This window comes from Oryzias melastigma, linkage group LG12 (genome assembly GCF_002922805.2).
Source record: "Oryzias melastigma strain HK-1 linkage group LG12, ASM292280v2, whole genome shotgun sequence".
Lineage (NCBI taxonomy): Eukaryota > Metazoa > Chordata > Actinopteri > Beloniformes > Adrianichthyidae > Oryzias > Oryzias melastigma.
Window position 1 is genome coordinate 5,858,433 of NC_050523.1, and position 17,959 is coordinate 5,876,391.

Sequence of the window (17,959 nt, forward strand, 5' to 3'; positions counted from 1 at the left end):
TTATTTGATTATAAACCACATATGATAATAATAAAAAAAAATGTTACTAGCATGAGGTCAAATGTTTGATGGACTTACGCTGCAAATAAGCCCCCTAGTGGTGATTTTTGTGTACTGACCAGGTCCTAGTTACATTTTCAAACAGGAAGTTTTTGTTTTGTTGGTTGCATCTCATCGGGTTGTGACAAGAAAATGCAGAATTTAGAAATAAAATGTAACCTAAAAGAGTTTGTAAAAGTGTTGCAATTATCTTGGGAAAAAGTTTAAGCATCATGTGCAAACTTATATGTTTCCTCTGTGATGAAATGAAACATTTTTAAATGATGCAGTCTAAAATAAGCTGATCCAGCAGAAGCCTGAAGGATGAACTTGTTCTGTTTCATTAACAGATTTCTCTCACAGACTTTACACGGCCTCGCTCTATTAGCCGCCACTAATTTGGCCAAAACTCTGATCCCACAGGAGCAAACATGAAAGACAGAAGCTTCATTAGCATTTCCTTAAGCCGCTTCTCTTCTCCATGCCTTCGCCGTCCACATCTCCTGACTGAACACGCCGGCTTTGCTGCCACAGCTGTGGACTCCTGCCACACTCCTTGGACTCGAGTCAGAAAGCTTCATTTGATGCCCTCATCTTCATCCTCTCAGAATCCAGAGAGAAAGTGCTGTCCTATCAGTCTGAGAGGGCCAGGAGAGCAGTGCAGTCAGCCGGGTTTACACAGAAAATGTGTGGACCTGAACGGTAAAAACAGATGAATTATTGTAACTCATTTGGAACTTTACTTTTAACATTTCTATGCTTCTTAATTCAAGTGAAAATATAAAAATGACATTAGTGAATGCAAAATATGTAGTTTTTTTCATACCATGGAGTAGTGATATGTCAATATATATCGTGTGGGCGATGGGTTAGAATCGACACTTTTCTAATGTCATTAAATAGCCTGAGACAATTGCATAGGTCAGGGGTCGGCAACCTTTAACAGTAAAAGAGCCATTTGGAGTCGTTTTCTACCGATCAAAACCTAGAGGGAGCCGCATAGATTTACTTTAGCCTTTAAGAAATACATTACCATTTTTAAAAATAATAAATATTATTTCTATTTTTTGGCACGATCAAAAGCAAAAATAGAAAAAGAAACTAGCATCTCTCAAAATGTGTTTTTTTCATTTTTACTTTTAGTAGGTAAAAATTAGTAAAAATAGTAGATGCCGAATTAGCCAAAAAGCTAGCTTGTTGCTTAATTACTAGCTATACTCCAAAATAGTCTAAAATTCCTCAATAAACTAAATTACTCAAAAATGTTAGCCTGTAGCTAAATTAGAAGCTAAACTCCAAATTAGCCTAGAAAATCTCAGTAGATAACAAATTACCCAAAAACTTTAACTTATCGCTAAATTTTTAGCGAAACTCCAAATTAGCATAAAAAAGCTCAGTAGACCAATTAGGCAAAAAAAAAAAAGGTAACTTGTTGCTTAATTACTAGCTAAACTCCAAAGTAGCCTAAAATTACTTGGTAAACGAAATTAAAAAACTTAAAACTTTCTATTATTTTATTTCTCTTCAACCACCACAGAGAGATAAAAGAGCCACATGTGGCTCTGGAGCCACTGGTTGCAGACCTCTGGCATAGGTGCTGCCTTGTCAGTGTGTACACAAAAAATGTGTATAAATGAAAATAAAGACAAATTAATAAGAGATTATTTGCAAAGAAACTCCCTCTTGTGGTTTGGCAACGTAAAGTTACGTTCTTTGATTCGCACTCATGCGGGTTTTACAACATTTTACGTTACTTAACACGAGTGGAGAACGAACAGCATGAAGTTGTTTCCCTGAAGTTGAAACAGACAGATACATCCAAAGCACAAGAAGAAGCACTTTCAGCAAACGAGGGGAACGTCTGGGATTCGGCTGCATTTTGGATTCAAGACGTCCGACGATGAGCAGAAGACTGCAGTATGTAAACAAGCTAGGAGGCTATTCCCGCATCCACGAAAATGAAAATATGACATTACAAAAAATATAATAAAATAAACCAAACTATGTAACTGGGCCGTGACAAGCATCAGAACACTCGGATTCTTGCGATCTGCTCCCTAAAATTTGAGTACAAATATTAGCAACGTTCAAATCGCTGATTCACAATCTTTATAAATACAGGAGAGTGTACTAAAATATTATGTAATAAAACATTTATTTTTCTGCTCACCGACATAAGTTCTGAAAGAACAAAAAAAAATAAATAACTTTACCACCAGAACTTTATCTCCAGTGTTTATATTGTTTTGGTAACTCTTCAACAGTTGACGGAACTCCAGCAGAATTTAGTGCAAAAATGTGTTTTTCTACTCAGAAACTTGAAACTGTTGTTCATTTAAAAAAATACTTTTCATAAAAAGTATTTCTTTCTTTTTTTTTTTTTTACAAATTCAGTTTGAATACCTTAGATTTTTTTAAACAAATGTCTGACAGTTGCCCCAGATGCAAAGAGATGCACGTCTTCCAGAGAGTTCATCTTTTTCCTTTTTGTTTTACTCAGTCGGATCTTTGAACTTTCCAGCTGAACGTCAGCAGAACTGGAGGACGGTCACATACTTTTCTGCTTCATCTATGAGTCCTTGTTGTGTTTTATTGGTTCATGACTTGTAATGCTTCTCATCTGTTCCTGAATTTCTCCAGATATAAAAATGTTAAAAAAGCCTATTTCCTTTCTGAATAATGCATTTATATGAGCGTAGACAGATTTTTTTCAGTTAACAAATGAAACCACTCCTCAAAACTCATATTCTGTGTGTCAAACAAGCTTTTCTTCAAAAAAAAAATAAATAAAAAAGGAAGGAAAGATTCTCTTTAACACTAGTGGATGTAGCGACAGCAAACACACCTCAGATTCAGATGTTTTTCTCATGAGGTGAGTGAATGTCGCGGAGAAACTGAGCAGTCGTCTGACACGGAAACGAAACCTCGGAGGATCCGCTCGCTCTGCCTCGTCATCAGGACCTGCAGTCTGGGAAACTCATCAGGGCTGTGGCCTCCTGCCCTGGAGGTGTGCTCTATGCTTCACACAGCATTTTTAATTCACAATAAATGCTGTTGAAGTCGTCATAACTGTCTGAGTAAACCTTGTTCCATAAACTGTAGTTATTTTATTGGCCTGAATGCTTCACTGCCACAGCTACTAGTACATTTAACCACCTAACAGCCACTAAGATGCTTTTATTTTGAAACGAGAATGGAATTTCTGTTATAAAAAGGCCAAAGCTAAAGTTTTTGTAAAGTTAGTTGTACACATAAAGTGTCAAAAAACAAGAGATTGGGTGACAAATATTATTAAACAAAAAGCAGAAGCCAAGTAGAATTAATTTAACTTTTAGAAAAAATTCAATGCTTTCTTTAGCATCAAGGACTTTTCTTTTAATGTATTTTCGAATAGACTTCTTAACATAAATTTGCCTTTTTAATGCATTTTAGTATTAGTTAAATGTCCCGTTTTAGTTGATTTGTTTCTGCTGAAAATAAAACTAAATTCCAAAGTAAGTCAGAAAACGACAGGAAGAACCAGCAGCTAACACTGCGGCATTATGGGTCACAGGTGTGTCTGACCTCCTGAAATCAGGCGGGAACAGGTGAGTGTTGATGCTCAGAAGAACAGGGGAAGCGTAAAAAAAAAAAAAAACATTTCAAGCATGAAACAGGAAGTAGAAAATCCCCTTACCTTTCACCCCAAAAGCTGAAAATGACAGCTTTGCAGTCTGGAGACCCCTGCAGGGCAGGAGGACACATTTATCTTTTTGTTAATTTTTTTTTTTTTAATCCTTAAATTCTTTTTTTTATTGATTGACACATACACACGCACACACATAAAAACAAAAACAAAAATTATATATATATATATATATATAATTTTTGTTTTTGTTTTTTAAACTATTATTACTTTTGTCGCCCCATCATCAGCCCATTCAGGATGGAGCCTTCCCTTACCCAACAATGGCTGGGATAGGCTCAAGCATCCCTGTGATCCCAAATGGACGGATCACTAACAAAAACTTTATCCTCCAACTGATGAAAGTATATTTGCTTTGAAGATATTTGTGCTTAATTTGACAGTAATAATGACAAACTTCAAGCAACATGTTGCCTCTTTTTGCTACTTTTTAAATCATCCTCCAACTTTTTCCTTTTCTCTCCCCTTTAATTTACAGAAGTATCAAACATTTAAAAAAATGGAATAAAATTGCCGTTTAAGATTTCTATGACATCAAATATAGAGCTGTGAAAGAAAAAGCTTCCTCCAACTGCAGGCGGTGGTGGACATGTGCTTGTGAATGATAGAGAAAGCCCCTCCCTGCTTTTCTGGTGTGAACACTGTTCTTTATTCTTTATCATCTATTTTTCATTTAGTTCTTTGTGCTTCTATTTGGTGCAGTGTGATTCGTGTGTTGTTTCTGTCCCACTCCCCTCAAGAGGAGCGAGAGAGATTTCAGATTCCAGGTGGTTCGTCTGTGCTCCTGTTCTTGACCGTGGACCACGCCTCTGGCTTGTCTCGCACTTCGGAGCGGGAGAAATTTCAGGTGGCTCATCTTTGCTCCAGTTTTTTTTTCGTGGACCGTGCCTCTGGCTCATCTCGCTTCTTGGAGCGGGAGAGATTCCAAATTCCAGGTGGCCCGTCTGTGCTCCTGTTCTTGGCCGTGGACCGTGCCTCTGGCTTGTCTCCCATCTCAGAGCTGGAGAAAATCCAGATTCCAGGTGGCTTGTCTGTGCTCCAGTTTTTTGCCATGGACCTTCCCATTGGGTCGTTTCGTGTATCAGAGCGGGAGAGATTCCAGGTGGCTCCTCTCTGCTCCTGTTCTTGGCAGTGGACTTCGCCTCTGGCTCGTCTTACGTCTCCAGGGTTACAACCTCCTTCTCGGCCATTAAAGTTGCAATGGACCCGTAAAGCTAGCTGTGTAAGGGCAGGGATACTTGGATTAGCTTAGCCTGTTTAGCAATCAGCTATTGTTTTTATCTTATGACCGACTTTATGTTTTTGTACAATTACTGGTGTGAAGCCTATCATGACAACCGTATTTTGATATTTGGCTATATACATAAAACTGAATTAAATCAAACACCATGGATGAAATGCAAGTTCAAGAACCTGCGTTTAGCTTAGTCTTGAATGCGTGTCACATGTCCAATACAAGAGCTATCATCCGTATGTTCATCTACTGGACAGGAGAAGCTAAAAGAGAAAGGAATAAGGTATTGGTGCTTACGCTTCATTAAAATGTCATCTTCTACTCATTACTGTAGGAAGAGGATACACTTTTTTATAGCAAAAATGGAAAATCAGCAAAAAGAGTGAGTGAACCGGCTCCTCCGTGTGGGTTGGCGTCGCTGACAGCAGGGAAAGTTCTGGCTGCAGCTTCTCAGCAGTGCGGTTCAGCATTGTGCTCCTGCTCTCGAGCCGCCATAACTTATGGAGCACCACCGATGTTTACACAAGGCCTGGGGGGGGGGCGTGTCTGCAGATCCTTCTCACTTTCTCCACAGCAAACCCTTCGGCTGCTGCGCCTCTCTAATTACCTGCTGCTAATTAGAGACAAAAGCTGGGGTCAGAAAACTCAGCCCAGAACTCTCACTTGTTCTTTGTGCGCTCTCCCTTTTTTTTCCTTCAACCCCCAGAAGGTCTTTTTGGAAAATCTGCTGGCCCTGAAGGAGGAAAACTTGAGTAGTGGATGTGCTCATCTCGGGGTAGAAGAAGAGCGTTCACATGGAGGTCCGTCAGGTTTTCATAACGTGATCTCAGCAAAAACAAAATCCCAGCAGAGAAACAGTGAAATTCCTGGGCTGACCTCTCCACCTTCGGGTGTAATTTGGATTCAACAGTGGCTCCGAGCCACGTGCTTAAATTGCAGAGTGATATTTTTACCGTAGGCCTCGCCGGGTGTCATCCTCCCCCTTAAGATCCTGCGATAAATCACGTGCCCGCATTCTGAAATTTGAAAACAGGCGTGAAAAAGGGTTTCACCAGGAGTGTGAGAGTCAGGAATGCAGCACAAAGGAAGCTCTGTCTGCCGCCCGCTTCTGTAAGCTTTGGACTGTTTCATCTGGTATGACTGAAGCTGTGGCAAACCTCCAGACCACCTGACCACCCCTGATTCCAAGAAGCCCTACCACAGAGAAACCAGCGTCCAGACCGGGAAACGACTCCCCCAAAGACACGCACGTGGAGATGGAGCGGCGCTGGACGGACGGCGAACAGAGATGACTCACAGATGTCGTAATGGATCAACTCGCTCTGAAGCTTCTGAGGTAGTCTGTTTCTACTTCAGAGTCTCCACCCTGATGACCCCCTCCACTTAAAGAGGCTCCGTCACCGTGTTCTACTGCAACATGGAGAGGAAACAAATGTCAGACGAAGAGCTCTGAACGGCCCTCGTCAAAACACATTTGCAGAGTTTTGGGGGATTTTCAAAAACAACTCATTTGAAAAATGAGTCTGGGAGTTATCTGAGTTACAGTCTGAGCCTTTGTGGTTGGCTGACCTTTTGTTAAATGAAAGTCCTGATGAAGATGAACGATGTTAGGTGTGTCTCTGTTTCAGCACAAACAGACCAATAGTTAGCTTTCACACAAATCTGCACACCTGCTGATCCAGATTCTACTGTTTACTGTCACAATTCTCACCAACATTTGCTCGTTTTTCACATTTTCTTGCCAAAATTGATTGCTTTATTGCTACATCTTCTTCTTCACCTTTCGGCTTATCCCTTTTCGGGGTCGCCACAGCGTAACAGCACTCACTGTTTCGTATCAGTGATTTGGCAGAGTTTTTACACCGGATGCCCTTCCTGACACAACCCTGTACTTGAGGGGCACAGGGACCCAGTTAGGCAGCAGTATCAAGGGTCTTGGCTAAGGACCCAATCTGGGTGGGGATCAGTGGACAACCCTGGTAATAGAACCCAGGGCTCCAGCGTGCAAACCCTATACTTAGCCCACTGAGCCATCCAGCCGCCTTATTGCTACATATCTTCACTAAAAATTATCTAAAAATTGAAATCAGACCTAACTTGATTTCAACAGTTGCTTCACTATGATCCACAGGGGTGAGAATTTGGATATCGATCCAACACCATGTAATTACAGGCCTATTATGGTCGATATCAATATTGATACTGATAGTTTTTCTTGAAATGTTTGATTATGGAATAATTTTGTTATTCCATGGAAAAATGGGAAAAAATGTTAATTTATACATTGGATAGAGATTTTCTAGAAATAAAATGTTTAGTAACTAATTACAAAAACCTAAACTGAACAGCAAATAAACATCATGCATGTTAATCATGACACGAGCAGTTTCTAGAGTACTGACTGCACTTCATCTCCCAGCAGCCCCAGCCCACATTTCCTGGATGCTGCTCAGCTGAATCTCATTTGCTAATCAGCCACAGGATCCACAAGCACCGCTCAGAGGCTCTCTCATTACAAAGTATTGTTTGTTCCACTCAGCCTGCATACTGAGTATTTCATCCTGACCTGATCATTGACCTGATCCTGCTTCATTTGTGATTCTGCTTGTTTGCCGCCTGCCCTGACCCTTGCCTGAACTCTGGAAACTGTTGGAAGTGACAAATTTTATTTCTTCCTTTCAAAATCTTTGTGTTTTTATCTGTTATGTTTAATTGTTTCTGATCTAAATGAAGATATAGATATGATGGTGATTTAATACATATTGCTTTAATTTCCATATATCCAGTAACTAGACAAACATATAGGAACTACTTAAACATATATTAAATTTTAATTTAATATGTGAATCAGTCTTTTTTTGTCATCTAAATAACAATCCACCGATCGCCAGTAATCTCCATTGAAGTGACCCTCCATTCCTCCAGTTAATTTGATTTTCTCAGACGTGTGTGGAACCTCATCCATGATGACCTAACAGTGTCTCAATTTGTTGTGGAAAACGGTTTTTGAGGAGCAAAATGCAGGAGACCAGAGAAGAGAAGGAGTTTAATGACTAAAGTGTAGAAACTCCCCAAAAACACAAACGGGCAAAAAAAATCCAATTTGTCCAAACCAAACGACAACCAGGACAACACAACACTTCTAACAAGCAGCAAATGAAATCATAGACATAAACACTGAGGGACAAACAAAGAGCAGCTGTGATGGTCCCAAACTAAAACCTGGTGTGATCATGGCGTAGGAGGAAGAGCAGGAACAAGAAAACTTTTAAATTCTTCCATTTTCTGAACCTACTTAAGGCTGTTCAGGGTCAGTGGATCCACATTTTCTTCCCTGCAGTCACTAGTAAAGCAGTGGAGAGATCTTCAGTTCATCTCAGATAGAAAGGAGAAATGTGGTTTAAGTCCGGCTCTTATAAACTCATCTGCTATGACGAAAACTACAAAAAAAATCTTCCAAATGTAATATAATAAAAATAGTTATGTCGCCTTTAGAAATCATCAGCACTTCTGGTCACCTTGAAGTGATAAAATATCTGTTTGACCTGCTGCTGCTTTCATCCATCTTTTAAACGGGCCTAAAATCTTTCAGAGTCCTGGGGTTGCTGGAGCCTATCCTACCTACTGTTGGGAGAAGGCAGGGTACACCCAGTTCATTGCAAGGCAACACAGAAACACACAGTCTCATCTTGGGACAATTTGAGGGTCTTATCTGCTGCTGATTACCTGGATCAGGTGTGTTTAGCCAATAAGTATCTTCAATGGGAGGTCGGTTGAAAACATGTGGGACACCAACCCTCAAGGCCTGGATTTGGACACCCATGCACTCCACCATCATGCAGCATCTATTCCAGGTCACTGAATTAACAATAAATGTTTTTTTAAGGTAGTCAAAAGTCAAAACAGACGCCTATAAGCAGCACAAATGCTCAGGGAATACTTTAAACCATGAATATGTTATGGTAATCACAAGGCTTTTGATGTTCTTTCAATCATGAAAATAAATCACTGAAAGGAGATGATTACTAATATTATTGCACAGTGTCAATTCTGAAAAAAACTTTCCAAAGAAACAGAACGGTGTCATCTGCATATTGAATGAACACAAAACTAATTCAAAGCACAGAAGTAGTTTCTAATGGATTTATTGAAATGTGTATATATTTTTTTCCAATTAACTCAAAACGTTTTTCTATTTCTTTTAGTGATTGATCCTTAACCTCAACTTGTAATTAGAAAATAAGTTCTGTAAAAACATAACATCTCATTTCCCATGTTTATTATGACTTTTCATGACTGCTTTTCATGATTGGGAGATTTGCATTCATTACCTTTAGTGGATGGACCCAACTTTTCTGCAAAAGGAACCAAACTTCTCAGTCTTTAGCATTTTCAAGGGTGTATTCAGACACCAAAAATGATTTGTTCCAGACAGAGTCTGCTTAATTTGGTTGGGATGGAGTCCTAAATCTTGCATTTGGTCAATATTTAGACTGGGATCTACCGGAAATTTCGAGGGGCCTCTGGTCACACGCAAGACGGCGTTAGAATCAATCTATAGCCGGAAGCAGAAATCGTAACTTTCGCCGGTTGCGTAAGTGGAAATTTCCTAAACTTTAGAAAATCCTTTCAAAATAATATTTTAAAACCTTTTCAGAACTATCAGCTTTTATGCCTTTGAATGAGAATAAACTGTAACTGTTTTTTTCTCTGTGAATCAGCTGATCAGAGCCGTGAAATGACATTTTTTTTTTCCTGTGACAGAGAGCGTCACAGAGAAAAATGGTCAATAGACAGAAAAAAATGGAAAAGTTCGAAAGCTTAAAAATGATATTTTTACTGTGGCCGTCTCCGAGAGGGACTTCCAGCTATTAATTTTCAGGTGCCAAATTTTTTCTTTGTAGCCAGATTCTCTTGGAAATGTATATTTTGGACCAATGCTTGTAAACAAAACCACGTGACAAAAGATCTCTTCAGTCATTGGCCAACAGTTAAGGGGGCGGGTCAAAACAAATGGAAAAAGATGGATGTGCTACAGTTTGCAAAAACTTGTCAAGGTAGTTTACTTATTCAAACTTTTTATTTTATTTACTGATCAATTTTAAACATCTGTATGAAGGTCAGGTTCAAAACTTTTTACTGTTACTTTGGTACGGTAGAGGCTTGCTGCGAGGTGGTTACTGAGACGCTACGGGGTATGCTAATAAGTGTTTGTGACATATAGATTGTTGGATAACAGCATGAGAAACAACGTGTATCCCGTTAAACCTTATTTTATTGCATCTGCATTCATCTGACCACATTTTAATGAATCGCTGCTCCACGTTTTTCCACTAAGGACCAGGTACGGTGGTCGTTTTGGTTCAGTTATTTCGCTCTCGGAGTGGGTTGTATCCAGAATGAGGAATTTTAGAGCAAACTGAAGTTCAGTCAAGATTAGAAATAAACTGAGACCACCTCAAAAGATGGGTCAGAGAGCGGTTCCTAGTCCCAGTTTCTGCTTGCTTGCTTGTATTCAGACTGAAACTTTGTTCCGCACTATCGGGAGAAACAAACTCGAGTTCACTTTAAACCGACTAAACGTGTCGAGTCTGAATACATCCTTAAGCTAAGTCGTTTATGATGTCAAACTTTTAGGTTTATTTCGACATATACGAGGTTCTTTGAATCGTGCTAATAAATGGTAAAACCCATTAAAGAAATACAATTTTGTTAAAAAAAAAAGAGTAAAGTTAATAAATCTTAAGATGTGGCATTGTTTAAATAAATGGAATTCTATAAAATATAAATCATTTTATAACACAAAAGATCATTCTTACTGTTAGAAGTTCATACAGTTAAGTATAAAACTGGGGCATTTATTTAAAATAATGATAAAAATGCACTAAAAACACAAATTAACAGATATTTAATATGGAGCCTCTCCGTAGCATTCACCTGTCAAAATGTTAGCATGCACCTCCTCTGTCTACATATATTATCTTGTAAAGTTCTTTAAAAGATTTTGAGTTTTCCAGATTTTGATTAAATTTGACTTCAACATTCATCCTCAGTGATCGTTGCATATTTTCTTCCAAATGACTCAGTTTTTTGAAAATCACATTTTTCTCAGGAGGTTTTTCACTTGTCAATTACAATTTGCATTTCCGTGTCAATTATTTACTTATTTGTTTTTCAGAGTACTGTGTCTGCATTTGTCCCAGATTCTTTAAGACATGACGACACGTCAGAGACATTTTTTTGCGTCTTTCTGCTCATTGTGAAAGAATGGATGAATCAGCCCCGACTGATTTACTGATCTCCTGTGCGCGGAGGAACTCCGCTCGGACTGGATCTGGAAGCAGCTGAAGAATTTGACAGCTGTGACACATTTTCATGTCAACTGCAATTGAAATGTTCAAGTTAAGCCGTACAGGCCCGAAGTGAAGTGAAGCCTCAGTGTGGAATTCAAACAGAGATTTCCATTGGCTCATGGATCACAGATGGTTGAGATCTTCATCATCTGCTTCTGATCAGGCTGGGATGCGTTACGTCAAGAGGAGCGCAGATGTCTTCAGTTGTTATGTGGAGTTGGACGTCTAGCGCCACCTTGAACACGATTTGCTGTACCCGAGCACTCTAACCTGTCAGTGATGTGTTTTAAACAGGATGCATGCTGGGAATCTTTTAGATAGGGACACATTTTTAGTTACAGCATTTACCAGCTATTTATTAATCACAATATGAAATCACATTCACAAACGTACATTTAAAATGTTTATTTTTAACCCATTTGACATTTGATCCTGGAGTTTATGTCTGTCCCCATCCCAAAATAAAACAATGATTGGTTTACTCGCTCAGTTAGGCTCCGCCCACGACAGATTGACATACATCTTCTGCCTTATTTATTCAAATAAAAGATCGCTTTTGTCCAAAAATTATAAAAAAAAAGGCCCAATTATGTCTCTAATTGAATAAAGTCTCAATCACAGAATATTTAAATAAGTTTAAGCTTATTTATGTGTCGATTAATTGCGATTAATAATGTGTCAACTTTCACAACAGCATAATACATTTTTCTGGAATCATGTAAAAAAAGTTTTCTGATGATAATCAATTCGGATTTCATCTTTGCTACTTGATAAATAATCTGTATTTGGACAGAAATAACACTGGATTATGGCAGCCGTGTAAAAAAAAAATAAGCAAAATTTAATAAAAGTGGAATAATATAATTTTTCTTCCCACTCCCTGCGAAATAATTTATAAAATTTTATTTGATAGTTGTTTAATTTAGTAAACATAACATGTCATTTGTGTTGTATGTCCATTTATAGTTGGGAGCTCCTGTAATGTTAAGAATATTGTCATCTTTTTTTTTATTTACTTTCGTGACTCAATAGTTTAAATTTTTAGTTTGAATTTTTAGGAAAATCCAAGTTGTATAAATTCAAATCAGAAAAGACGGGTTAAACACGTGACCAACCAGTTATTTTAAGTCTTTATGCACAAATGTTAGCATTTTATTTTCAAATTTACATAAGTTTAGGCAAATTGGAGCAAAATTCACTTAGTCACACTTTTATTTTAGTTGTTATTCAGTCAGATTTGTAACTTTATCAATAGTCTGTCACAAAATGGCCGACATTTTTGCCTTTTTGACTCAGAAGCTAAAACAAATTCAGGGCAAGTTTGAAACAACCAAACTTTCTCTGCAGCTCCTCTGAAAAATAGACGTGTGGAATAAATATCTATAAAGGCAGAGCATTCTTCAAGTCTGCTGCCACACTCGCCCTCATTCTGCTGTTTTAAAGGATCCGCCGTCCCATTTACGCGACTCCCATGAGAACATTGAGAACCCCCATTCATGTTCTGAGACATTTTGGAAACTCCCTTCCAAAACCTAAACAACTTTAGAGCCAACAGTCAGAGTTATCGCAAACACATGTTCTTTGCTTAAAGACAGAGAATGATAAAAGACCCCCTGTGGTTCCGCTTCAGTCAGTTCGTCGTTGCAAAAGAAGGTGGATGAGGGACTTTTCTGATTTCAGCTCCAGCAACTTTGCATTTCAAAGACTTAACTCTTCTTTTATCACAAAACAATAAAAAACAATACCAGTCATTTGAAGGGATTAACTCACTTTTGTGGAACCAGTCACCCTGATTTAGATTTAAAGCTTCTTCCAATTAAAGCAGAAAATTCTAATTAATTCTCTTTGTTTGCTTTTAAATTTTATATCCTCACAACATTTTTTATGGAAATAAAAGAAGGAAAGTCCCACACATGCTCCAGTACGATTGATGTGGGTGGGCTGGGGAACTAATCTCGCTTGCCAAAATGAAGTTTTCTTGATTAAAATGTCAAATTAGCTGCCAAACTGCTACGTTGTGCTGCAGTCACGTGAGCACTGATGTGCTTCTGTAGTGCTGGTTTTGTCTTAACATTTTTTGAAACACACTTTGCTTAAGTCTTATTTTCAAAGGAAAGCTTTTATTTTGAAAGTGCAACAAGTAAACAGAATGGATATTTCCTTTTTTAGCTTTATGTTATTCTTCAAACTCTTTAGGTAATTTCATATTTATGTTTGTGAATTCTGCAGAGTTTTTTTTTAAATCTAATTTTTCTGTTTTTACATTTTGATAGGTGGAAACAGATGCGGAGAAATGCTGTTGTGTTTGATCGGCAAGATTTATTCAGTGAAAGGGACCATAGGAGTCAGTGGTTGCTATGGTGACAACCTCTCATTTTGGAATGAAGGCTAAAAAACACAGAGGAAAAAAAAAGATGCAGACAGGAAGTGGAGTTTAAAAAAGCTGGAATTTAAAAAAAATGACTCAAACACAAAATTTTTGTTTTAATATTTCATATATAAATTATTTGATTGTACTTTTGAAGAAAAATGGCAAGTCAAATGTAAGCAGTGTGTATCTGAATGAAGGTGGGAGTTTTGTCAGAAGTATAGATTTGGGAACAAATCCTCAAAAGTTAATTATTTTTCCGCCATTTGTTAGGAAATTCTTTGGAAAAAAAGATTCTGTCAAATCAGAAAACATCCGTCTTTTTTCCCTACTAGTGAAAAAATGATCAATTTGTAGATTTTTTTAGTTGTTCTTACTAAATTAAAATTTACTCTTAAAATACAGGTAATGAAATGACAAAAAGTAACTTATTTAGAAGAGAAAGAGCTATAATTTCTAAGAAAGAGTCAATCAAGTGTTTTTTAACCCTTTAACTGCCAAACCAAGACAAAATCAATAAAAAAAAAGTTCTGATTTTTTTTTTCCAATCAGTGTCTTTAGGAACATTTTTTATTTATTTATTTTTTACATTTTTTGGGGCAGGCAATTAAAGGGTTAAAGACCAGCTCCAATGAAAATGGTGTTTTTGGTGGCTGTAAGCTAGTGGGAGAAGGTGTAAACAGATGGATGATGGGAAATGAGGGCAGGCTTACTCCGCACCAACAGTCAGAGGTGAATTTCTAGTGAACTCCTGCCACTCTGCAGAGACTATGTCCTACTTAAATGACACAAGTTTGTTGATTCAGTCAAGAAATGACATAATAAAAACCCAGTAGGAACGATTTTATAAAGTATGACTTCAAAACATTGGAGGATGTTCAAAACACTAGTTTTTCTCCACAACTTCTTTTATCTTGCAGAGGTTTGTGGAGTAAATGTGCTCTGCTCTTGTAACCCTGGAAGATAAAGTGCACATTAGTCATCCATATTTGAAGGATCCTTCCCATTTTTCCTGCTCTGGACATGATTCGGTTGTAGTTTAAGCACAAACTTCATCTGTGATTTCTGGCAGTGTCCTGCATGATTTTGTGATTTACACCCCCAATGTGTGTGTGTTTTTTTTTGTCCTTAAAGAGGCTTAAAAATCCGTTTTTCAGGGTTGTAGGAGAGCTTCCTCCTCCCAGTCGTGTTTGAGGGCCCGGATCCGGTCCAGCTGTGGTGTGTAATGAGGTTTGGGCCAGAACTCCGCTGTTATCCCTCGCTGGTCATCCCTCTTTTCACGATCCCTCAGAGCTACACGGAGTTTACACAGCCTCATCTTTCCCACTTTTTACAATTTATTTGCACTTTGGTTGCCTAGCAACCAGATAAACACTTAGTTACCATTCGTAGATGTATTCCCCTCCCTTTATTAGTGCTAGTAAACTGATGTCGAGGTGAGTTTGATACTCAATGGAGTTTATGACAAACAGGCTGAAAAATTTCGGTTAATCAGGACCGAGTTTTTCTTCCAGCTTTTCTTTTTTTTTTTTTCCTTTTGGAGTCTGGGAACTTATCGACTCTTCCGCCTCTTCCCCCCCATCCTGCCGTGAATGTTTTCTGGAGAGATGGAGGGGGGGCGGCGAATGTCTCCGGCCGGCCATGACATCACCACTGCACACATCTGGAAACACTGGAGCCAAAGTGTGTGTGTGTGTTTGTGTGAGAAGTGGAACGCTGCAAATAAGAATGGGAGGAGGAGGGGGCTGACACATCAGCAATCTGAAAAAAGAAGTAAAGAGGCAAACAAAAGGAGAAAAATAAAACAAAATTATCATTTTTGGACATTTTTTTATATTCACGTCTAAACAGATGCAATTTTTTCCCAAAAACCTGCTTAAAACCTGTCAGAATAACACATTAACTTCAAATATTCATATTTATTTTCAATTTTAATCCTAGTTTTGATGCTTTAGTTTTGGGTAAGTTCTCATTCTCACCACTAGAGGGCGCTTCTTCATGTACACAGTGTCCCAAGCAGTGATTTGACATCCTGGTGACTGCCTGTCAAATCACCAGAGCCCAAATTTTTAATGATGGTTGTAAAACTGTTAAAGAGATGTATTAATCAGAGTTCTGATTTATAAAGCTGTCAGGGTGAGCAAAAAAAAAAAAAAAAAACTACATGAACTGAAAAATTCAAAGACAGTTGAGTTTGCTTCATGTGTGGATGGGTTATTTCAATTATGATTAGTTAAAGTGGCTAAAAATGTTATGTATTGGTAGAAAGCTCAGGAGAATATATGTAATTTTTTGATGAAAAATTAATTTTTAATGTTAAAAGTAGAAATGGGTTTTAAAGTTACACAATTGGAAGCAAAAGTGAGAAAAACAGCAGTTCTCTGATAAGCTCTGAGGATTTGCTGTGGAACCACGGAGGTGTTTTTTTTTGGTGGAAGTGATTGTAACCCGAGCCGGTTCTGCAGTAGCTGCAGCCTGTTAGGCAGTCGTCTCCAGCAGGGCCTGCGGAGCACAGCGGACCGCAGCAGAGCTCTGCTCTCCAGAACCCCCATCCTGAACTCTGCTGGGATACCAACACAGCCACAGGCACTCCTCTCAGCCTGTCATCCTCCTCCTCCTCCTCTTATTCCTCCTCCTCTTCTTCCATGTCTTGGTTGCAGCAGATCACAGCTCAACTTATGACAAACTTGTCGGCCGTGATGGTGAGCAGCAGCCCGTCGTGCTCTCATTCTTTCCATGACCATCATCTGGTCATGAATCTCTCCTGGGGGGGAGTGCTGATGTGGTTGTATGTGTGTGGGGGGTGTTTAGCCAACTCCCACCCCCATCAGTGAGAACAAGGCATCCGACCCCATGGGGTTTTCCTTTCTTCAGTCTGGAAAAGTGGAAAAAGACCTGACTCACAGGGTGATAAATTCCTTTCCTATGTTGGAGGATTCCCCGAGGAAACCAGCGCTGGCACGAGTGACCGCAATTAACCAACTGATGAAACAGAAAACAGCACCTATTCAATCTAAAAAAAATCTCTGAAACATGTTTTCCTCCAACAGAACATTTTTTTTTACATTTGTGATATATTAGATCTGAGTAGGAGCTTCAAAACATTTGGCTTCTGCAGAGACTTTTGCTCACTTGTGTCATCCTGAGTCTGTGTTATCGTGGCCAAGACAGCTCACAAAAATGCAAAACTCACAACCCAACGACAAACGCAGAAACAAAAGCCGAAGCACGGCGACAATAGCCGAAGCACAATAACAAAAACCAAAGCACGATAACAAAAGCCGAAGCACGACGACAAAAGCCAAAGCCTGAGGACAAAAGCCAAAGCCCAACGACAAAAGCTGAAGCTCGAGGACAAAAGCTGAAGCACGACGAGAAAAGCCGAAGCACGATGACAAAAGCCAAACCACGAAAAAGCCGAAGCACGATAACAAAAGCCGAAAAACGCGACAAAAGCCAAAGCACGAAAAAGCCAAAGCCCAACGACAAAAGCTGAAGCTCGAGGACAAAAGCTGAAGCACGACGAGAAAAGCCGAAGCACGATGACAAAAGCCAAACCACGAAAAAGCCGAAGCACGATGACAAAAGCCGAAAAACGCGACAAAAGCCAAAGCACGAAAAAGCCAAAGCACGGCGACAAAAGCCTAAGCCCGAGGAGAAAAGCCTAAGCACGGCAAAAAATCTGAAGCACGACGACAAAAGCCGAAGCATGCTGACAAAAGCCGAAGCATGGAGACAAAAGCCACAACAAGACTAAAAAAAAGAACAACAACAAAAGGCGAAGCACAACATCAAAAGGCGAAGCACGACAAAAAAGCCGAAGCACGACAAAAAAAGCCGAAGCACAACAAAAAAAGCCGAAGCAAGACGACTAAAAGTTACAGCATGAAGACAAAAGCTGAAGCATAACGACAAAAGCCACAACATGATGACAAAAGCCAACAACACAACGAAAGTAAACAGCAGAAATGAATAACAGACCTTATTTTAAGGTTTCATTAAGTTTTAAGTTGTTGGGACTTCAATAGTTTCACACCTATGCTTCGGCTTTTGTCATCTTGTTTGCATTTTTGTTGTGGTGCTTTGGCTTTTGTCATGTTTACACTCTTCTCATCACTTACACTCTCTCCCACTACTTTACAGCCCCTCACAACCCAAAGATTATTTTAGCGGTACAACAAAAATGGTGAGCTATATCAGCTCTAATCAGCTGTACAGTTTTGAGCCAGATGTCAGTAGACGAGGAAAATTAAGACGTACATGGATCTAGTCGTCTATAA

At 38.9% G+C, this 17,959-nt stretch overlaps 1 long non-coding RNA gene across 1 annotated transcript; it reads left to right on the forward strand.

Moving 5' to 3' along the window:
* Window positions 1-13,243: 13,243 nt before the first annotated feature.
* On the forward strand, window positions 13,244-13,724 carry LOC118599477. The gene is made up of 2 exons (XR_004948856.1): window positions 13,244-13,507; window positions 13,585-13,724. It is a non-coding gene; the product is annotated as an uncharacterized LOC118599477 (long non-coding RNA).
* Window positions 13,725-17,959: the final 4,235 nt, after the last annotated feature.